The sequence below is a fragment of the Pinus tabuliformis genome, chromosome X (genome assembly GCF_031772625.1).
Source record: "Pinus tabuliformis cultivar Carrire ecotype Pingquan chromosome X, CPIR1, whole genome shotgun sequence".
NCBI classification, from domain to species: domain Eukaryota; kingdom Viridiplantae; phylum Streptophyta; class Pinopsida; order Pinales; family Pinaceae; genus Pinus; species Pinus tabuliformis.
Genome location: NC_142308.1, coordinates 1,436,078,933 through 1,436,103,668, shown reverse-complemented (window position 1 = coordinate 1,436,103,668; position 24,736 = coordinate 1,436,078,933). Strand labels below are relative to the sequence as shown.

Here is a 24,736-nt window from a genome sequence, read left to right as displayed (position 1 = left end):
GATCAGTGTAACGTTATGATTAAAGCATGGATCACAGTGCATCATATATACCTTTTATTTATCCCCAAGACTATGATATGATATGACTGAGAAAATAGAATAGAAACTATTTTCTTTTGATTATTAGAACTTACAACCAAATTTTTCTTCCCTAAAATTGTTTTTTGTCATTTGTTTGTAGCATAAGTTATAAAGCCACTAATGCCCTAAACCCTGCATATACAGTGCTTGTATACTCTGCATATACAATGCTTGCATATACAGTGCTTGTATACATCAAGCAGTGGGTTGATGCCAGTTCTAGTGATGGGAATTATGGCAAGGTGAACCAAAAAAACTGCAAACCCTATTGGAAGTGGTGCTAGCAGAGGAACGTGAGAATCCCGGGCGCTTCGTTTGGCATCAGTAGCAGAGAAAACGGTGTAGACCAGAACGAAGGTTCCCACAATCTCAGCACCCAAGCCATCTCCCTTGCTGTAGCAATGAGCCACAGAGTTAGCACCTCTACCGTCCGCTTGGTACTTGCCTTCCACGAAGCCCTTCACAACACCAATGCCACAGATGGCTCCCAAGCACTGACATATCATGTAGAACACAACCCAGGGTAGAGACAGATTTTTGGCCAAGAACAGTCCAAAGGTCACTACTGGGTTAATGTGACCACCTGAAATACCAGATGTGCAATAGACAAGACAGAAGATCATTCCCCCAAAGGCCCATGCAATCCCCTGAATTCCAACAGATCCAGTGCAAACATTGTCGTCTATCCTGACACCCATGACCGTGAGGATCGTGATGTAAAGAAACAAGAAAGTCTCCATGAACTCTGCAATACCCGCCCTCTAGAAGGACCATGACGCCAACTCCCCGGGTTCGAACAGTGGCGCGGGATCCGGCTCCTTGTAATCCTTTTCCCTCGTTTGTGCCACGGTCCCCAGCGGCTGCCTCTCGGAATACTTGTTCGCCCTGAGCTTAACATCTTCTTCTTTTCCTTCCATTTCAACACAAAGAACCAGAGGATTCTAAGACTGTCTAAACTCAGTCGAAACAAAGCCAAAACAGTGCAGCAAATGAAGAAACTAGACTTTAGCTGTTGTATAATTTATGACTAGAAGAATTGGCCAGCTAAGGTCTGGTTGTTCAATTCAGTTAAGGTATATCTCTGATTCCCCGGGTCAGCGATTATGCATTGCAATCTTGGTCAGGGTCTTTCATACAATTGCAACAGGGTTATGATTATGCATTGCAGCGTGCGGGTGACAATTCAAATTGGAACCGGAATAAGGAGCTCCCTGGAACAATACACCGCGACTGCAATAGCTCGTCCCTGATCGGAGTAGTCTGTCAGGGGATGTCAGGCCCCATTCCCTGCAATCCGAATCCGATTTTTTGTCAGGCCGGGGGCAGGGAATGTCAGGATTGCCATGGGAGGGTGGCGGAGAAGCGGAGAAGGAGGGTGGCGGAGATAGGGGAGGGTGGCGGAGGGCGGAGACATTCCCGGTGGCTGGAGCCGGATGATTTTCCAGCCGGTGACGGAAAACGAGCCATTCTACCGCCTAGGTAGACTACTCCTCACCATGATAGTTTCTCAAGCACAAGTTTCTACCTTGGGTATAATTGTAGTCATTTCAACCTTGAGATTCTTTTGCTAATTTTGTTGCAATAAAAGCATAGGCTAAATGGATTCAAGATAATATACCACCTTTGGTAACTAGTGGGGCAACTAGACAAAGGATTCTAGCAGCCATGAATCTGGAGATACGGATCCTTTATGTGGTAGCTTTGGATCATAATTGGACAAGTTACATAGAAAAATGAAAAATTTCGAACAATGATTTAGATTTTGAAAGGATTATCGATAAAGATAATGATAATTATTTAAAGGACCATAAATTAAACTCATTAATATAGAAGCAGGTCCAGTAATATAGAAATCAAGATGTTGGGTTTGTTACAAGTGATATTAGAGAATATTACAACACTATCCTACTATGTGAAAAAATTAGGCTTAAAGATTAAAAGTTGTTATATTTTTTGGTATTGTGATCACTTGTAACTAAACACTAAATCAATTGCCTTCCAACATTAAAGAGAGGGCATAAGCAAGTGCTAATAGTACAGACAAAGTTATAAAATTGATAACATTCTACAATTCCCTCTTAAGTGAACCTTAGACATCTATATAGGGAATCTAAAGACTGAAGGCATCTGGAAATGCCCAAGGATACAAAATAAATAACGAGGAGCCTAATGGTGGGGATCCAAAGCTACCAGATAAATAATGAAAGGATAATATAGGACCATGAAAGTAAAATATAATTGAATGTTGTGTTACTACATAGTCTATCTAAAATCTAGAAGAAATTGTAGCAAGGAATAAATTCTAGAAATGGTAGAAGAAATCCCTATAATATGTTGTAAAACCCATCAAACAATCAAAATCATGACCTAACTTCCAACAACACATGGAAAGGCTCCCATTTGAAACCTATTTCAAGAATGTTGCTCATGACATCGCAAATGGTTATTTTTATTATTTGAAGGCTAGTGTTTCATTTCGTTAAAATGATACTGCAAGTATGAAAAACAAAAACATATATACTATGAGTACCAAAAGTAATATAAATATATGGTCTGCTATTGTGTATAGACACCAAGAAAATATGGATATATGCCACCACTGTATTAATGTGAAATAGGGGATGAGAAATAATGGTAGAGTGCTATAACATATATGGTTACACCCTAAACACTCATATGTATTACGAAAAGATACACTAGCGTGACAATTCTAATTAGAATGATTAGAAACAATTTTTTTAAGCTTTCGAATGAAGGTATTTAGGAAGTTATTTACTCCTGCGAAATTTTATATTTTTTCAATGACAGTCGCGATTTAAAGGGATTGAATTCGCATAAATAAAATGATTTGCTTGGGCAAAAAAATGACTTATTTCGTGGTTATAAACTATGACACATAGCATGCACAACCCATTATACTATCCTAAAAAGAACCTAGATATCACATGAAAAACCTAAGTATGAATCTAGAAAAAGCAACCTCTTAATCGACCACGATCATGAAGGATTTTTCCTATGTTGTATTGATCAATAGTCTGTTAATTGAACAAGATCACCAAGGATTTCTCTGACCTCTCCACACGAATTTTGTGTCTTCTATACTATTTAAATTCATTCTCAAACCCTCAAAAAATACATTATCCCTTACCTGATATTCGCTCTTATGACTCCACGTAAATATTATTCTCTCAAGTTTCATTTTAATGCACATAGAAATTTAATTTGAACGAACATTCCTCGGATGGAACCTATTTAGAATTCTGCATTTCCTTGGTTTTCTTTCCATATACAACTTATTCAATTATCAGAAGGAGTTGCACCCTTTTTAATAGTTTTCTTTCAGATTTAGGGAGACTTTCATTTAGAGATGTTTGGATGAAAGTTTTTCGAGAGAGAGGGATACAAATTGGTTTTTAAGAGCGCAGTATGGACTACCCTTTTGATCTCATAACTAGATTTTCACAGGTACCTAATGGTTTTTAAACATTTATGTCAAGAGTGGATGAACTATAAAGTTGAAATTCAGAAAATTTCTTCAAGAGATTGAGTCTCTTTCAAATTGTTCAATAACCATCGAATCTTTGAAATATAGAAATTTGATAAGAGAAGTGGTGTCAAATAAATACTTACGTTGCAAGAAATGGATGTAGTTGAAAGGTATTTTCTACGGTTTGGTGGGTTGGTGGGCTCCAGGAATTTTTTTCCCTCTTCCATAGATTTATCAACGAACTTTGTTGCAGTAGCCTCAGAGGGATTTTTGTTGCCTTTGCTCGGGAAAATGTTCGATTCGTAAGGTGATGTCCAACAATCGAAGCTTTCTCAGTAGCTACTTGAGTCCAAAATTTCTATCACACCTCTATCTAACTTTTTCATCCCCTTGGATGAGAAGGCGACTGGAAGCCATGCTCCAGATACAACCTGGGGAGAGATAGGGGTTTTTTTAAGGTGATAGCAGAAGGAAAATCCCTGCTTGAACCTTATGTTCTTATGGGGTTCCATAATGAAATCAAGGAGCCACACAATATCCGGTAAGGTATATTGTTTTGCTACACAAAACCCTAGCAATCCCATTGTCTCTGTCAAATTGGAAGGGAAAAACAAGATTTGTGAAAAATCCATTTAGAGCCTCAGACACGTTGGAAGAACCCATTTGGGCTTATTGAGATTCTTAGCCATGTTGACATAATCCTTGAGAACATCGGCCATTTTCTTAAAGCATGAGCTCTGTTACCCACAAAAGCTGAAACGTAAAGCTATTGGCTTACGAGGACTAGCTATGACAGGAACCTCAAACATAGAAGAAAGGTCCATGCATTTTTAATAGACTACCAAAGGCAATAATTGTCGAGAGTCAGTGTTAATGAAACGATAACCGAGTTACAGGAACTCGTAAGAAAACCCTATTCTCCATTGTTGAAATCTCATCTAGAATTCAAAAATCCCTTTTTCGAATTAACTATAACTTATTCTTCCATTATTAAAGGTTGCTTGAGGGTTTATTCTTCCATTCTTGAAAGCTCCTCAAGGGTTTAAAAAATTTTTGACCACCCATTGTTCTTCCATTCTTGAAAGCTCGTCAAGGGTTTAAAAAAAAATTGACCACCCATTGTTCCTCCATTCTTGAAAGCTCCTCGAGGGTTTGAACAAAAATGGCACTACCCACCAAAAAATTTTATATGGTGACATGGTACGTGAGAGACAAAATGTCTTAAAAAAGTTCTTAATTTTTTATTGTATGTATTAAAAAGCTGATATGAAAAAACTATATCTTTTTTCTTCTAATTCCTCTCTATGTCTTCCATGCTGATGCATGGATCCTTAATTTATGTAGGTTTCGTCGATATTGAGGTCAATATATTTGAATGAATGACTTATAATGGATATGGGAAATATCTTCATCAATGTTATTGGTCCCACCACATATATTTTTGATACTTTATGGATAGATTTTTAGGTATTTGTCATCAAATTTGTATACATTTTTTTATTCTTAAATAAATAATTTTTTCTTTGTAATACTGGAAACTAAGTTTTATATGATTTCATTATGATAAATTTAACTAAATAAAATTGGTTAAGAGAAAATTAAATAATTGTATTAAAAAACCATTCATGTAGTAGTGATTTAATGGAATGGTATCATCTTTAAATGCTTTGAAAATTTTTCCAATATTTTTTCAGACATTTCTCGTCCTGCTAGACAGTTTCACCCTTTTTAAAGGGGGAAGAGGCGACAGTCTCTTGTAGTAGTGATTCAATCAAAAGAAATCATATTTAAATTATTTGGAAACCTTTTTCGAGAATGTTTTCAGACATTTCCCCTCTTTCTAAACAGTTTCAACCCTTTCATAAAGGGAATAGGCCATAGAGTCTTGTTGCTCTTTCACAAAATGTGTTATGTCATTCCTTGTGAAAGGGACTAGAGTGACATGCTTCAAAATGTCACATATTGCCATGGTTTGAGTCCAAATTTTAATCCAATGAGGTGGAAGGGTCTCTAATCTTATTTAAGTGTACAGTTAAAAATGAACATTTCACTGTCATTCTCGTCATGATATAATCTGATAAAAAGTTTTCATATGTAATAAGGTATATCCTGGCTACAAACAAGGGATATAAAGGTTGGGGTGGCATGGGAAAATAATAAAAAAGGGCCCTTAAAAAATGTAGATCCTCTCAATCTCCCCTGAGGATAAGGCCTACATGAATCTTTAAAGGCAACTTAGTATGATTATTTCATTCGTGAGATGAAGCTTCATGAAGAAGAGATGAGAAAGGATGTTGTTGGGACTTTTAGGAAGAATTTAATGAAAGATACATAAGCTCAGAAACCCCGAGGAGAAGCCCAAGATATCCATATGAGCTCTAGCCCTTCTCTTGACTCATCCAATGTTAATTCTTATCAACACGTCTATTATTGGTATTGTTGTACAAATAAAAAAAGGACAAGGATGCTAATGATAGAGAAGGGTGAGTGAAGATAAGATAGAGGAGATAGAGGAGATAGACCTGAAATATACTAAAAAAGAGTAGGAATCACAAGTAGAACCCAAAGAGAATTCAAACCAATATATTTCCTCTACCTAGAGTACCTACGTAACATCTCATTCTTTATCCCTTACAATTATTCTTAGTAATTCTTGTATTGAAGCTTCCTCAATTCTTGAGATATCCAAATTAACATAAATGTACATGCCTTGTGTTGACATTTCTTCTAGTGTCTTAACTACCTTATAAGTTCCTTTTTTATATTACCCTTATACTATATTCCCATGCCCTAGTATCTTGGTTTCCATGATTGCAACAAACCCTCTACATGTTTGTCTACTACTCGTACCATGATGCCCATGGAAGTTGCTCAAACCCAAGTTTCTACCTCATATACAATGGAGTCATTTCAGCTTTGAGATTCGTTTGCTAATTTTGTTGCAATAAAAGCATAGGGTAAACGGATTCAGGATAATCTACGACCTTTGGTCACCAATGAGGAAAATAGCCAAATGATTCTAGCAGTGATGAATCTAGTGATAAGGATGCTTCCCATAGTATCTTTGGATCATAAGTTGACAGGTTACATAGGAAAATGAAAAATTTGAACACTGATTTAGATTCTAAAAGGATTATTGATACAACCTAATGATAAACAATTAAAGGACCATAAACTAAACTCATTAGTATAGAAGCAAGCCCTGTAATATAGTACTCGAAGTGTTGGGTTTTTTATAGGTGATATTAGAGCATATTACAACACTATCCTAATATTGGAAAAAAATAGGCTTAAAGGTTAAAAATTGTTATACTTTTTGTTATGGTGATGACTTGTAACTAAACACTAAATTGATTGTATTACATCAAAGAGAAGGCATAAGCAGAGAAGGCATAAGAAGGTGCTAATAGTATAGACAAAGTTATAACATTGATAATATTGTACAATTTTGTCTAAAATTAACATTAGACATCATATATATGCAATCTAAAGATAGAAGGAATGTGGAAACACCTAAGGATACAAAAGAAATCATGAGGAGCCTAATTGTGGGGATCTGAAACTGTGAGATAAATAACAAAACGATAATTTAGGACCATGAAACGAAATTATAATTGAATGTTGCGTTACTACATAGTCTATCAAAATCTAAACAAAATTGTATCAAGGAAAAAATTCTAGAAATGGTAGAAGAAATCCCTATAATAAGTTGTAAAACCCTTCAAATATTCAAAAGCATGACCCAACTTCCAGCAACACATGGGAAAGTTCCCATTTCAAACCTATTTCAAGAATGTTGCTCATGACATCGCAAATGGTTATTTTTATTATTTGAACATTAGTGTTTCATTTCATTAAAATAATACTGCAAGTACCAAAAACATATATACTGCGATTACCAAAAGTAATATAAATACCTGGTCTGCTATTTTGTATAGATACCAAGAAAATATGTATATATGCCATAAATTTAATCCTGTAAAATCTGCCATGACAAGCAATGGTTGAGGGCTATAACACATATGGTTACACCCTACACCCTCATCTGTAGTATGAAAATATACACTAGTGGAATAATACTGATTAGAATGAGTGGAAGGCATTTTTCAAAACTTTTGAATGAAGGTATTTGGGAAGTTATTTACTCCTGTGAAATTTTATGTTTTCTCAATGACACTCATGATTTAAAGGGAGTGAGTTCTCCTAAATAACATGATTTCCTTGGGCCAAAAATGACATATTTGTTGGTTAGAAAAGTCAACTATGACACATAGTGTGCACAACTCATTATACTCTTCTCAAAATGTACCTAGAGCTCACATGAAAAGCCTAGGTATGAGTTTAGAAAAAACCAACCTCTTAATTGACCAAGATCACCAAGGATTTCTCCTATGTTGTATTGATCAATAGTCTCTTAATTGACCAATATCACCTAGGATATCTCCTATGGTGTATTGATCAATAGTTTGGACTTGAGATCAACTTTTATGGGTCAATTTTGGACTTGAGGTCAAGTTTAATGGGTCTAGTATATAACACTTATTGATCTTCTTTGAGAGCGAAATATGTCAATTTATAGAATATGTCACTAGAGAAGGAAATTTTGATGTAATGAAGAAATATATCTAACCACCTTATCATTGGAAAACACTTGTTCCATGTGATACAATACCCTACATCAATTGGTATATGTGACACTATACCCTACATCACCAGATAAATGACACTTCAAGTGATAGTTCTAGTAATTATTGCAAGGGAGTTAACTTTTAATGTGATAATATATCTCTCTCATTGTGTGTTTCGAGATAACTTGACCCTATCACTTAGATAACATTCCATGTGTTGGGTTCATCTCAAGTCATACATATAACCATTATCGCAAGGTAGTTGACTTTTAAAGTGATAATATGTCTCTCTCCCATTGTGTGTTTCTAGAGAAGTTGAGCCTATCTCTTGGATAACACGCAAGGTGTTGGGTTTGTTACAAATGATAATAGAGAAGATTATAACACTGTCGTACTGTAGGAAAAAAATAGCCTTAAAGGTTGCAAGTTTCTATGGTTTTTTTTATGGTGATGACTTATAACTAAACACTTAATTGATTGCATTACAACAATGAAGAAAATGCGTGAGTAGGTGATAAGAGTATTGACGAAGTTATAGCTTTGATAAGGTTGTACACTTCCCTCTTAAATAAACCTTAGACATCCTAGATAGGGGATATAAAGATAGAAGGAATGTGGAAACACCCAAGGATACAAAACAAATAATGAGGAGCCTAAAGGTGGGGATCCAAATCTAGTAGGTAAATAATGAAAAGATAATTGAGGACCATGAAAGGAAATTAGAATTGAAGGTTGTGTTACTACATAGTCTATCTAAAATCAAGAAAAAATTGTAGCAAGGAACAAATTCTAGCGATGTTGAAATAAATCCCTATACGATGTTTCAAAACCCATCAAAGATTCAAAGGCATGGCCCAACCACCAACAACACATGGAAAAGCTCCCATTTCAAGCCTATTTCAGGAATGTTTCTCATGACACTGGAATTGTTATTTTGATTATTTGGAAGCTAGTGTTTCATTTCATTAAAATTATACTGCAAGTACCAAATACAACAACATAAATACCACAAGTACGAAAAGTAACATAAATACTACAAGTACCAAAAGAAACATAAATACATGGTCTCTCATTTTGTATAGACAACAAGAAAATAACATAATAGAAAGCTACGAAGAAAAGTGTATGGGAATTAGTTACAAAGAAAATAACATATTACCTATTGATTTACTTATACCATGTAAATAAATAAAATTAATATCATATTAACTAATTAACTAACTAATTATTAATAGTTCTATAGTAGATCATGTAATTTAAAGTATTTTTATGTTTTAGGTTCTAAGTTTTAGTTGATTAGAACAAATTAGTTATATATAACTAAATATTAAATAAATAATCTCATAGTTATATTAGCTAATTAACTAACTAGTTTTATAATGGTCCTATAATAATACATATCTTTGGACAAATATTGAAAAAAATAAAATTTGATTTTATTTAACAAACTAACTATTTATTTAATTAATTAGTTAAAACAGTTTTATTCCTTTTCTTGTCTCTTAGTCCAATCAATTGTAGCTGCTACCCGTTCCCTTGTAGTCGTTTCCTTGGTCAAAAGTAGTTGTTTCCTTGGTCCAAAATAATCGTTTTTATAGCTGTTGAATGATGTATCTCTCTATTTAACTTGTGGTTTTGATCTGATTCTTCATCTTGTCCTGACGATGAAGCACACTAGTTGGTTTAAAACGCGTCAACAAATGAATTCTGATGTGATTATTGTCAAAATTCATTTTAATAATACATAAATAGTTGTTGAAATAGATGAAAATAGGTATCCCAAAAGAAGCATAAAATGATTCTAATATATCGCGTGAACAATTATTAAAAAATGAATATTGAATTAAAAGTTACATAATTTATTGTATTTCAGAGAATTACGTTGTTGACTGAAATTAGAAGGAAAATAAAATATTTCCAGGTGTGCTACCATGTTAAATTAGGGAAAGGTTGGCTAGGATTTATAGATGCATTTAAATGAATAAGGATTGTCATTACTTATTATTACTTCACAGTGTACTTGGCTTTAGTACGGGAAGGGGATATATGGGGATTCTGCACATCAAACTATAGATGACTGATAAAATGAGTAGAAGGGAAAATAATTTCATTAATTTATAGCCCTATACATGAATAATACCACTATAAAATCATGGTTTCAAGAGCGCTTACACAACTTTATCTACCACACTTCAACATCTATCATAGCAATGTTATAAAATGCACATGTGGCCTTTAATCAAAATGTGCACACGAATTCCAACAAATAATATTCATTTTCATTCATCTAAGGATGGTTGCAAGTATATAACCATCTTAGGCATCATGTAAAGGTCATAGGTAATGTGAAAAAATCATGTCAAGTCCTAGAACTACCATTAAAATCAATGCATAACGAAAAGTATCTAAAAATAACAAATTCTCATTTTTTGAATCTAGCTTCTAACATATACAGTTGGCTAGCCTTGACACTTATGATTAGCTAGATTTTGGCAGTAACAGTCAGTTGGCTTCAACCCTTTCAATCAGCTAGATTTATATACAAATAATAAACTAGCTTCTTAGACTGACAATTAACTATCTACAACAAAAAGCAATCAACTAGCTTCAACATTGATAGTGAGTTAGTTTCTAACATCAATACTCAACTTGGTTTTACGCTAATAAGAAACTATGAACATGAACAAAACTAGCAAGCTAGAAAATTATGTGGAAACAAAATCATACCAACATATTGATATTACATTTTGTCACATTCATGTAAGTTAATGATCTAGCAGAAAAATGGAATTTCTTATCTTCAACAACCTTTATGATAGAACCTATTACATTTTATTTAGTCTGATACTTTACTAGCTACACCAAACCAGGCTCAATCGTGTCTCTAAGAAAAGGAAACTAAACTATATTATGTTTATTCCTTGTATGATATGTCAATGATCTACTAAATGTAAAGGAACTTTGACTGTAATAAAAAATGTCTGCATAATATTCTTTACAACCTCCTTGCTAGCCCCTGTAGTAGCAATGTCTTCATACTCTGCACTTGAAAAAGCAACAATAGACTACTTCTTATCCATATAGTTGATGGATCCACCAAAAAATGTCAAATACACCTGTAGACTTTCCGCTATCTACATCTCTAGCCTAATCAAGATCTATAAAATATCATAAATAGAATTATTCATTTTGATTTTTCTTCTAACATAAAACATAGTCCTTGGTCTCCTTCAAATAACAAAAAATTATTTTCACAGTGACCCAATGCTCGTTCATTGGATTAGACATAAATAGACTAACAACTCCCATTAAATGTGTAATTTCAGGCCTACATAAGAAACCCTACAACTTCAACATTAACATATTGGCCACATATCCCCTTTCTATTTAAGCATTAAAACATATCTCTAAGGATACAGAGAAAATAATCTGATCACTCACATATTAGGTCCTCCAAAATGGCTGACAAATACACTTGAAATTGTTTTTCATGATGACGATGGAAAGACAAGAACAAGAAGCTCAACCAAATAGAATGGATGTGATGTAGATGATCCTAATTCACCTATTGATATGGATGTTTCTTATGATTGGGAAGTAAATTTATCTACAAATTTTGAACCAAATGCCTTCAAAGAAGTTTATTCCAGAGATGAATCGAAAGAAGCGATGTAGAAACAATATGACTCTTTGATAAAAAATGGCACCTAGACACTGATTAACTAAAACATTATTAAATTATACATTTTTAACTAGCTAATAATGTAAACACCTTATAACATTATTTCATTTATATAATTATATAATTATATATTTATATATAGGTATGGTCATCTTCCTTTTAATGATCAATTTGACTTTTTGAATGTCCCTTAGTCAAAGCTAGCCATTGATCTAGATAGCCGTTGGAGGCCCTGCTCAGCCTATTTAACATGCAAAGCTGGATCTATTTCTTCAACTTGTCGTGACGATGAGCCACACTTGGTGGTTCGAAACGCGTCAACAAAGGTCTTTCTATATGTGATTTACGCTGAAGCTCTTCTTATAACTATTATGGATCAGAGAAGTCTCAATTCAAAAATTGACTCCCTGCATGGTAAGGCCATTACTTCTAAGGTTCATTATTTTAAATGGGCACGCTTGCAGGTCTCGAAGTTGAAGACAAATCTAGCTTTTCTGAAGAGATGCAGAGATTCCGTGGTTATCCCGGTCTTCGCTCAGATCAACCATTGCCTCCACACTCCTTCTAACCATGGGGTGTTCGTGAAAGCCAGCCTTGCGCTTTTGAGATCTGAAATTAACAGGGTCAGGAGAGACCTCTGTCGATTCTCTCTTGATCTTCTGGGTTTGCACTTGGAGCTTTCGAACTTGATCTCCCCCTCCCTGTGGGCCAGAATAGATGCATGTTCTGCATTAAAATCGGTGCGTTTCGAGGAGATCAGGGGACAAAAGCAAGCTACGAAGTTTCAGTGTTTAGCTCAGAAATCTACTGGTGGTGAATCAGTGGATGATTTTTCCCTGAGCCGCATTTCTGCTTGTCAAAAGTCGGCCCTCCATTCTTGGGTGTCTTTCTCCTCTCCCGTAGCAGGTCAAGGGACCTCTGGGGAGCACTCTGTTGTTCCTGATCCTCATCCCAGGCAGCCAGCTCATTCCGTTTCATATTACTCTCCTTCCGTTGGCAGTGTTAAGCCTGCCCCTTATTTAGTTTGCGAAGCGGATCCGGCTCATTCCGTTTCATATTACTCTCCTTCCGTTGGCAGTGTTAAGCCTGCCCCTTCTTCAGTTTGCGAAGCGGATCATTCATGCGATTCTCGCATGGCTTATCCACCAGTTTCTCCGGATCTGCCTATCATCCAGAAATCTGGCTCGTCTGAGATTGTTCGTTCGACTGATCAGGTTTCCACGGCAGCAGGTAAGAAGGTTTGCACTTTGGTTCCTGAGTGCGCTGCTCCCTCAGGTTCTCTATTCATCATAAGCACAGTGGTGGTGCTGCTGACCGAGAAGGTTTTGTCTCTCCCTCTCAAGACCAGGGTTTGTTGCAGAGTGTCGCACGCTGCTCTCCGATCCAACTTATTCGCAGCTGCTCGATTGCCCGGAGGGATAGCGTTGCTGACCGAAGTGAATTTTCAGTTTTACCTTCGCTGGATCTGCTTCATTGCTCGATTACCCGGAATGGTGGCGTGGCTAACCGGAGGGATGGTTCTGTTTCGCCTTTAGATCCACCTCAATGCTCGAGTAACCGGTGCAATGGCGTTACTAACCGGAGGGGAGGTTCGCCTTTGAATAAACCTGATCATTTTCTTCAGTCTGCGTGCAAGAAGCCGTCTGTCAACAAGGGCTCGAATGACCGGTGCTGTGGCGTTGCCAACCGGATTGAAGGTTCGCCGTCGGACATACCGGGTCAATTGCATCGTTCCGCATGCAGGAGGCCGTCTGTCAGCAGGGTCGATCCTTCCGACGACCGTAATAATTCCTTGTTTGATAAATATAACCTTTATGATAATAACGATAACAGGATTATTAATATTAATAAGTTATATAGGTGTAGTAATATTAATTATAATAGTAATATTATTAATAATAATGATTTATATAATAGTAATATCGTAAATGTGAATAATACTAATAGTATGGATGATAGTTCGGATATGAATTATGAGAATCTTAATATTAACAATAGTAAGGATATTAATAATAATAAGTCATATAAGTTATTTAATTGTAATATTAATGATTATAATAGTATTATTAAGAGTGATTGTAATATTATACATAAGGATAATAGTATGAATCTTATTAATAATAACAATAATAATATTATTAATTATTCATATAATAATAATAGCAATAAGAATAATAATAATATTAGTAATAATTACAATATTTGTAATGTTATACATGAGAATAATAATAATAGTATGAATAATATTTGTTCTAATAACATTAATAGTATGAATAAGATTTGTTCTGATAACAATTTAAATGATACTAATAATAATATTTTATTCCATAATGATAAAGAATTTCTTAACAATAACAAGGATTTTGATAACAATGAGGTTTTGAATGTCGACCCGGTTATTCCTCCCCCTTCTTCGCGGAATAATAAGGTTGTTAACCTATCTAGTTTTTCTTTCTCCCCTTCTGTTTTTAGCCTTTTAAGCAAGGGTTTAAACTTTTCCCTCACCCCTAGAAGCATCCTAGTGGAGGACATTATTTGCGACGTGGAATACGGGATTAGAGATCTTCCGGATAATATCAAGGACACTATTAGGCAGGATTGTGTTGTCGTCCTTAGAAAGGCTAAGCCCCCTCGGAAGAACCTCAGCAGTATGGAATTCTCTGCCCTTAAGTCCTTAAATCAGAACGAAGATATTGTCGTTCTGAAGGCTGACAAAGGAGGGGCTACGGTCATCCTTAACAAGGATGATTACCGTAAGAAGATGTTAGATCATCTTCACAATAGTGGCAGTTATAAAAAACTGCCCAAGAACCCTCTGAAGAAGATTTCTAGGACTGTGGCTCTCGCCATCAAGTCTAGTAACTCGGTGAGTTCCCTGGGCCACAAACTCATTGAGAGTAGTCCCATTACTCCTAGGATCTATGGGTTACCTAAGATCCACAAGGAAGGGGCCCCTCTGAGGCCCATCGTCAACACCATTGGTGGTCCAACCTACCTTCTTGCCAAGTTCCTTGCCCTTAAACTTAAGCCCCTAGTAGGCCGCACTGAGTCCTTCGTTAAAGACTCTGCTTCCTTCATTAAGGAGCTTAAGGATATCAGGCTTGCCCCTGAGGACATTCTTGTCAGCTTTGATGTGGTCTCTCTTTATACTTGCATCCCTATAAAGGAGGCCTTGGAAGTGATCTATCGCCTAACAGATCCCAATACCACCCATCTGGTTGAGATCCCATCTCCTTGATGTCTTCGTTGAGAATGGATATAGTAGGTGCCTAGGTCAGAAGGCTTTCCTTAAAGCATCTAGAAATGCAGTTATGAGGAAAGAACCTAAGGAGCGCCAGCTAGGTGTCCATCTTCCCTATGTCCAAGGAACCACAGACAAGATTGCTCAGATCCTTAAGAGGTATGATATTCCCTCTTCATTTAGACCCCTCAACACAATTCGTAATTCCCTCCAATCGGTAAAAGATACCGTTAGCCCCAAGGACATGAAGGGTGTCTACTTGATCCCTTGTTCTTGTGGGACCCCCTACATCAGGGAAACAGGGCGCTCCATCCATTAGAGGATCAGCGAACATGCAGCTGACCTAAGACATGGGAGAACCAAGTCTTCAGCGTTAGCAGAACATGTGGCTAAGACCAAGCATCAGGTTTGTATTGAGGAGGCTAAGGTTGTTGCCAAAATTTCCCAGTTCCATCATCGTAAACTTAGGGAAGCTATTGAGATCGAAAGAAGGCCTAACAATCTCAATAGAGATGACGGCTGGAAGATCAGTAGATGCTGGATCCAGGGCCTTTCATCTTGGTCTCCCCCCCCCCCCCCCTCTTTCATATTTTTCGCTTTCGTCATTCCCCTTGGAGCCTTCATGTCTCCTAGGGTTTATCCTTCTTCTCCTTTTATTTTGAGTCACTCCTTTTCCCTGATTGATATTGGTATTTATAATCATAACAATATTTATTTACTTATTTTATTGTTATTATTATTACTTATTTTATTATTTTTTCGTAACTTATTTATTATATATATATATATATATATATATATATATATATATATATATATATATATATATAGATATATATATTAATTAATATATATTTTAATTTATTGATTTATTGATCTATTAACAAATATATATTACTATTATTATTATATATTTATTTGCTTATTTTTATTATTATTATATATTGTCGTTCTGAAGGCTGACGAAGGAGGGGCTACGGTCATCCTTAACAAGGATGATTACCGTAAGAAGATGTTAGATCATCTTCACAATAGTGGCAGTTATAAAAAACTGCCCAAGAACCCTCTGAAGAAGATTTCTAGGACTGTGGCTCTCGCCATCAAGTCTAGTAACTCGGTGAGTTCCCTGGGCCACAAACTCATTGAGAGTAGTCCCATTACTCCTAGGATCTATGGGTTACCTAAGATCCACAAGGAAGGGGCCCCTCTGAGGCCCATCGTCAACACCATTGGTGGTCCAACCTACCTTCTTGCCAAGTTCCTTGCCCTTAAACTTAAGCCCCTAGTAGGCCGCACTGAGTCCTTTGTTAAAGACTCTGCTTCCTTCATTAAGGAGCTTAAGGATATCAGGATTGCCCATGAGGGCATTCTTGTCAGCTTTGATGTGGTCTCTCTTTATACTTACATCCTTATAAAGGAGGCCTTGGAAGTGATCTATCGCCTAACAGATCCCAATACCACCCATCTGGTTGAGATCCCATCTCCTTGATGTCTTCGTTGAGAATGGATATAGTAGGTGCCTAGGTCAGAAGGCTTTCCTTAAAGCATCTAGAAATGCAGTTATGAGGAAAGAACCTAAGGAGCACCGGCTAGGTGTCCATCTTCCCTATGTCCAAGGAACCACGGACAAGATTGCTCAGATCCTTAAGAGGTATGATATTCCCTCTTCATTTAGACCCCTCAACACAATTCGTAATTCCCTCCAATCGGTAAAAGATACCGTTAGCCCCAAGGACATGAAGGGTGTCTACTTGATCCCTTGTTCTTGTGGGACCCCCCTACATCAGGGAAACAGGGCGCTCCATCCATTAGAGGATCAGCGAACATGCAGCTGACCTAAGACATGGGAGAACCAAGTCTTCAGCGTTAGCAGAACATGTGGCTAAGACCAAGCATCAGGTTTGTATTGAGGAGGCTAAGGTTGTTGCCAAAATTGCCCAGTTCCATCATCGTAAACTTAGGGAAGCTATTGAGATCGAAAGAAGGCCTAACAATCTCAATAGAGATGACGGCTGGAAGATCAGTAGATGCTGGATCCAGGGCCTTTCATCTTGGTCTCCCCCCCCCCCCCCCCCCCCCCCCTCTTTCATATTTTTCGCTTTCGTCATTCCCCTTGGAGCCTTCATGTCTCCTAGGGTTTATCCTTCTTCTCCTTTTATTTTGAGTCACTCCTTTTCCCTGATTGATATTGGTATTTATAATCATAACAATATTTATTTACTTATTTTATTGTTATTATTATTACTTATTTTATTATTTTTTCGTAACTTATTTATTATATATATATATATATATATATATATATATATATATATATATATATATATATATATATAGATATATATATTAATTAATATATATTTTAATTTATTGATTTATTGATCTATTAACAAATATATATTACTATTATTATTATATATTTATTTGCTTATTTTTATTATTATTATTATTTATTTATTTATTTGTTTTATTTAACTATCATCTTACATTTACCCTATTTATATTTTATACAAAAGTTAGGTCTTCAATTTAACTAATTCTCATTTAATTAAAATTTTTAATTATTAAATTATACATTTTTAACTAATTAATAACGTAAACACCTTCTAAAATTATTTCATTTATATAATTATATATTTATATATAGGTATGGTCATCTTCCTTTTAATGATAAATTTGACTTTTTGAATGTCCCTAAGTCAAAGGTAGTCGTTGATCTAGATAGCCGTTGGAGGCCCTGCTCAGACTATTTAACATATAAAGCTGGATCTATTGCTTCAACTTGTTCGGACGATGAGCCACACTTGCTGGTTCGAAACGCATCGACAAAGATCTTTCTATATGTGATTTACACAGAAACTCTTCTTATAATTGTTATGGATCACAGAAGTCTCAATTCAATAATTAAAACATTCAAATCGCAGAAATTGTGTTACAACAATTACAGTTTCATTAGATAAAGCATGTGCCTTAGAATCCGTTATAAGTGCAAATGACGTTAAATGTGGGTGGAAATTCCATTGCTACAAGACGAAATTATTGTTCTCTTATTATCAAAGTTGAGGCTCAAGTTATTCACTTATGGATTAGAAATTTTGTAATAAAGCCAAATATTTATCTTTCAAGATTCAATCCATTATGGTTTAAGAAATGACTTTCTTGAGTTTGATATAGTAGACATATGACATTCATATATGTTGGTCTATTCCAAATTCAACAGTTATGAGACCATGGTTGAAGGTCTTATTACTAGTCACAATAGTCTAGAGTTATGCTAACCTTTCTTCATGTATTACCATGTTTCTCCAAAGCTGTTACAGGAAAATTCCTTAACCTCAACACAAAGGAAAAGTCTATGGAAGAAAAGTCTCTGTTGCATAGTTCTCCCAAGTTGTTGTAGGAAAAGTCATTGACATCAATTCAAAGGAAAAGTTTCATTTGGAAATTGTCAGTATGACCTAAGACACTCAATAAGCTCAATGATTATAATGTGTTAATGAAAACTGTACCATTACCAAGCATGTCCAACACAAAATATTGAAGACCATTGCATCATCATACAAATTAAAATCCACAAGTAATAAATTCCTAAGATTTAGTAACCAGAGACATAAAAGACCTTGCATTTTGTATATTCAAATAATTTCAAATATAGTAGAGGACAAAAGTAGCTACAACTACTTAAGTCTCCAAGATATTTTATTAGAAAGAAACAAACATTCCTCAACCACTAAATTATTCACTAAACACCGAGCCTCATTAACAATGTATCATAACCAGTTAAATTTTCCTTGATAAAAGGCAACTAGGTAGTGAAGGCTTATGACCATCTTACAGAAAAGAAAGGCGTGGATTCATACTACACTTCAAAGACTCAAACTCTTCCAAACCTAGTAAAATTGCTTAAGGTCTTAGTTTTCATCAACCATATATTTAGCCTGTAGACTAGCAAAGAAAGTCCTTAAAGAAAACCAAACCACCTAGTTGTAGTAACTCCTAGACATGTCTGATATTCCAAATGTCATTCATCTTTTTAAATAAAAAATAGATAAAATTCTTTTCTCATAGTGGTATATGTAAAATTGATAAACCTCGTTTCATTTTTTCTTTATTTTCCTATCATAAATGAAGGAAATTGCAACAGTATTATGACCAATTCATCTACAACAAAATATTAGGCCTATATTTCATTTTTAGAAAGTAAGTTTTCACAACACGAGAAAACCCACAAATCTTAGTGCTCTGTTATTACTAATTAGAGGGCCCGTATGTAATCTCAAGGGACAAACAAGAATTAGAGGTACTTCAGAGGGTATGAATTATGGTTTAATAAGTTAACTATTAAGCGTGATTGTATAACTCTCTAAACTATTGCGCAAATTGAGATAATAAGAATGAATTTGAAAACATAACACAAAATATTGCAAGTAGACATAAGAACTAAAGAAATGCCAATAAAGTTTAGTTTATATTACAGTTGCCCCAAGTTGCTTTCCCTAATGTTAAGTTGTGAGATACATACAAAATTTGGCAATTCAAAGTGTCCTTAAAAAATAGAAATTAAAAAGCAATCTACAACAGCCAACGTAACATGTCGTAAAGTAGAAATAATAAATACCTTTATAGGACGTAGTTGCCAAATAGGTTGTAATATACAACAATTCCATGAGCTTGCATCATCCACATGATTATCGACTTATCACCGGAATATATCCATTTCATAGATTACATGGATATTAAATGCTTCAAGAAACCTATGTTTTAACATATTTTTCATACAATGCCACTATGTGCTTTTTGGTAGGAGTTCTTAGCTATAAAATTTTTGCATCATATCCAGCCTTTGTAATCTCATGCTTATGTTTTGAGCTTAGGCCATATTTGAGCACATTCCTATATTTTCTTTAAAGGAAAGAATTCAAAGAAAAACATATTTCTAGTAATTTTATTCAATATGTAATATGAGGAAGAGATAAGGCACTTATTGGAAACAAATTGTTGGTATGAATGTTATAGAAATACTTTAGAACATCTTGTTTGTATGATGCTAAGATAAAAAAATGGACCGAAAATTAATAATATTGTTATATTTATTACAAACAACATGCCTTCCTTGTATTGAATATAAATGACACTGCATATTTCCTATCAATACAAAATCATTGGAGCATCAATCAAATATCATGCTTGCAATGATGGTCATCTTCCCCAAACTAACAATTCAGTACTTTTCAAAAAATTGTTAACAAGTTTGAGTGCTTTGTGCCACTTGCTTCCCATTTAGCTCAAAAGGTTATCACAAGGAAATTTTTACTGCTAACCTTAGCAACTTCTTTAGATCTGAGTCCTATTAAACCATGAATTGATGGCTCCTTAATGCATGCTATCAATGACTCTAGTAGGTAATGCTTTTCATATTTGTTGTATGTAGTATACCTCATCAACCAAGATATATAATGAGAAATTCATATTAAGTATACATTCATCTAACATATCAAAATACATGAGTTGAACCTTTAAGCAGGTCTATGTAGTAAATGAGAACTATAAAGAAACCTATTTCACTAATTTTTATATTCAAAAAACGATAATATATGCATGGCGAACATATACCACTAGTTGTAAGTGAAGCTGATAAAGATCTTCTTTCAGTCTAAAGTATAATAGAATATGATACAAACAATCACCCAATTGACTTTATCTATGCAGTTTCACATATAAATACATCATGAGATAGTCATCAGACTATTCAATTCTTTAATATATTAACATTAACACTTAGGATTATACTTTTTATATTTGCTTGGTCTTGTACATAGTACAAGGTTGAAGGGAGCACTTTTGGAAGGAAAACTAGTGTAATTGTCTTTAGAGTGAATGAGTCAAAGACAATGAACAACATCAAGATCTACATTTGGTGAGGGTGACTAGACCTACTGAAGAAAATGAGATAGGATTGGTGCATGGAATCCACTACCCCATACAACTTCATTTCAACATTTTCATGACCTCCAGTCCATCCAATTCTTTTGCATGAGGATAAGTTCAATATACAAGTGGACTAGTCAACATGTGAGCTAATTCTGAGTCTAAGAAATGCATGAAATCAAGATTGAAACCTCGAGTAGGATGTATTTAGATATTTTCATATAGGATATGATGCCTTATGCGGGTGGAGTAGGTGTAATTTTGTTTTACAATTTGATTGCATGAAGTCAAGATTGAAGGGTTAATAAAACTAGAGAGTTGATAAGTGTGAAAAAGGTGTTGTCCTCTCTAGTTGGACAATTCCACATCATATAAATTTTTGAACTAGAATGGAATATCCCTATAATAGTATTTTGTTCGAGTAAGTTCTCTACTCAACGGATAAGTGTTCTGGAATCAAAATATGACATTCTTCTTAACATATTCGTTACCTCCAAATGAAATTTTGACCAATCCTTTCAACTCCACCATCACATACTGTCAAATGAAATTTCTAATCATCATGGTTCTCAACTTCGTCTTTCATCAAACGTTTGTAGTTTTTTGTGAGATGCACTGACCAAATCTCATATGCAGACATTAGGTAGCTTGGACGAGTCTTATATCCCACTGCCACTGGCACTAACCAGACCTCCATTGTCAGAGACAATCATTTTCCTTGGAGTTGAATTTGGGTTGTCAAGCTAAAGAATTCAGAGTTGATGTATGGTTGTCAAGCTAAAGTAATGGAGAGGTTGTGCACCATGCTAAGAAGTTTGGAGCTACAACTAAATTTGAAGTTAGTCACTGATTTTTCTCAGGAAAATAATAATAATACTAACAAGTGTCGCATTCCTTATTCACCACACCAACATGCACACAACCATCTGGCCCCCTTTAGTGTTTCCATGGCTATATTCAGTGTTTTAATGGTTATTGGTAGCATTTAGATTTTATAGAATAATGTTAGCATTAGTTTCAAATCTTGGAAATACGAATTAAATAAATGCATGGAACAAATATATTGTATGAATGATATTAATGATATGGTTTGTCTCCCTTGGGAAGAGGAAAAATAATACCATCAATTATCTTAATGGTCCTCAAAGTTAAATTGATAAATTGATAGGTTGAGAACAATGTTCATTTTATGAACAAGGTAAAGTTCATAAAAAAATTTGGATTAATATGCACAAGTACTAATTTTAACTAATACAATTGATTAGTATAGTCCCATGTCGTAGATGATAGGGACTAATAAGAAAAATAATCCCATATTCATGTCTCACAGATTAACTTCCAAACTCTAAAGATAGACTATTAACTATAATGAATTAATAAACTCTCAATGAACTTGTTGCTCCGTTAAAATATTTTGATTTTTGTAATTACTTATATATATGGTTGATTTTTTTTGTTGTCTGTTAGAGTCGGTCTTGTCAGTCCTCCGTCAGAGATCAAAACTCTTTCTGCATCTCATTTTTAGGTGTCTCACTCCATTCACTCAGCTGCATTCTGCTAGAGGCATGCCATAATCTAACGGAAGGGTCTTGTCAGTTCATTCCCCTCATGTCTTGTACCTGCTGGCTTAGGTCTTTTCATCAAAGTTATTAAAATCCATGACAGTCAATGTTTGATCTTTTAATGGACAAGACTCATTTCAGTCATTAGGTCTAGGGTTTGCAAATTTTTGTTCTCAAAGTGCTTCAATAATACTTGCAGGCTAGAGGAAGGTTCAATAATTCACTCAAATGATGTTTCTGAGCAATAAAAGATGAATTTTGGAAAACTAAGAGAGGTTTTTGTCCACAATAGGCCAAGGAAGAAAAACCTCCTTCAATTTTTATACAGGTATCATGGTTTAAGAGACATGTCAAAAATACCGTTGCCCCAGGGAACTGAATGCACCTCTAGAGTGACCTTGGGAAAATCAAGTTTTCTCCCAGCTTGGTTGGCCAAATGAATTTCTTGATGCATCAAACGATGAATATACATAAATGTGTTTCCAATGAGCTATCATGAGCTCAATTTTGAGTTGAGGAAGACCTTCAAACGTTGACTGCAACATCCTCTGCCTTGAGGCAACCTCATTCTGCACATTTTGACCAGTCTTGGGAGATTTGACTTTCGACAGTGCAAATGAACTCCAATATGAAACATTCTAGTTGAGTTGGAAAGTAGACTCAAAGACCTTTCCAACGAGTTATCGTGCACCCAATTTAGACACCGGGAAGGCCTCCAAAATTGGTCTGCAAGAAGGCACGACGCACTCAAGGTCCGTACCTCTAACACACAAAAAGTGTAGTTGGGTCCGCAGGATCCATGAACATTAGGTGCGGGATCGCAGGTAATACAAAGCAAAAGTGCGGACCTAGACATTTTTGTGCAAAAAACAGGGATTTTCTCCCTATGCGCCACGCCACTGGCGCGACGCTAAAATTCTAGGGCTCCAATGGAGAAATGGCTTGCATATTTGGATTCAGCATCAAAAATTATGACTACTAGTGTCCGGGAAAAAGATTTGGGCAAGGTCTGCGTCTCGTAAAGGTCAAAAAACACTGAAAAATGGCCTCTCTGCCACTTTTTTGACACATAGAAAGCAGCCTTGGGAGAATGAAGATTTGGAGGGGCAAATGAGCACAAAATTTGAAAATTCCAGTGGGGTTAGAAAGTAGATAGGACAAGCTTTCCAACAAGCCCACTTGGGCACATTTTGGACACCTACGAGTGCCCCAAAATAGGCCCTAAAGTAGCACGACGCACAGAGAAAATGGCACGACACAGAGGAAAAATTGCCAATTTTCTTCCGTTTCACGAAATTTCGGTTCGTGACTTCTCGAAGTGGGTACGGTCCTCTACAATTCAGTTTTTTGGCACCAAAGGCAGCATTTAAAGAGATTTTTGTCCATATTGGCTTCTATCCAAGTGGCGAAGGAAGGCAAATGGTCACCCAATGTCAAATGTCATGTTTGCAGCGCTACACCTGTAGCTGATGGTTGGATCTGCATCTCCATTTTGTAATGATTCAAGTAACTTCCCAACCCCTGGGCGTTCTATCTCTTCCTCACACATTCTATATATTGTATGCAAGTTATTTGCAAAGGGTTGGTTGGCTTGTAACTTCTGTGAGACTGTGGGAAAGAAACTTTGTTTCTTCACTGTGTATTTTTGACAGAGAATTAATGAAAGGCAGTGGCTCTGTTTCATGAGATTCTTGTGGTTGTGAGTGTAGCAAATGTATTTCTTATGATTTCATATGTATTCAGTTATGTTTCATAATTCATTTCATGCTCATTTCCAGTGAAATTTTCAGAGTGAAATTAGGTAGAATCCAATTTTTATTGCTCTGCCTGTGGGAAAATTTCATGTTCAGTGTTATTCTTCAATTGAAAAGGATTCATGTCACTATGCCCTTTTCACTTTCTTTAGCAATCTATTCATGCCATGGTACCTCAAATTAAATTGTTACATTTTTCGCCTACCTTGCCTCACGAAATAATCTGTGTCTTCATATCCAATTCTCTGTTCTTTGTTGAGCGTTGGTCCCATAACATCCCAGAAGCTTGGTCATTCATGAAAATTGTTCCCAGAATCCCTATTCACTTACTAGCCTAAGGTAAATATTGAATTGTAAGTCATCTCAGACCGTT

The 24,736-nt window shown here is 35.4% G+C and overlaps 1 pseudogene; it reads right to left on the bottom strand.

Annotated features, from left to right (window-relative positions):
• Positions 1-206: 206 nt before the first annotated feature.
• LOC149145420 (aquaporin PIP1-2 pseudogene) lies at positions 207-998 on the bottom strand (annotated as a pseudogene).
• Positions 999-24,736: the final 23,738 nt, after the last annotated feature.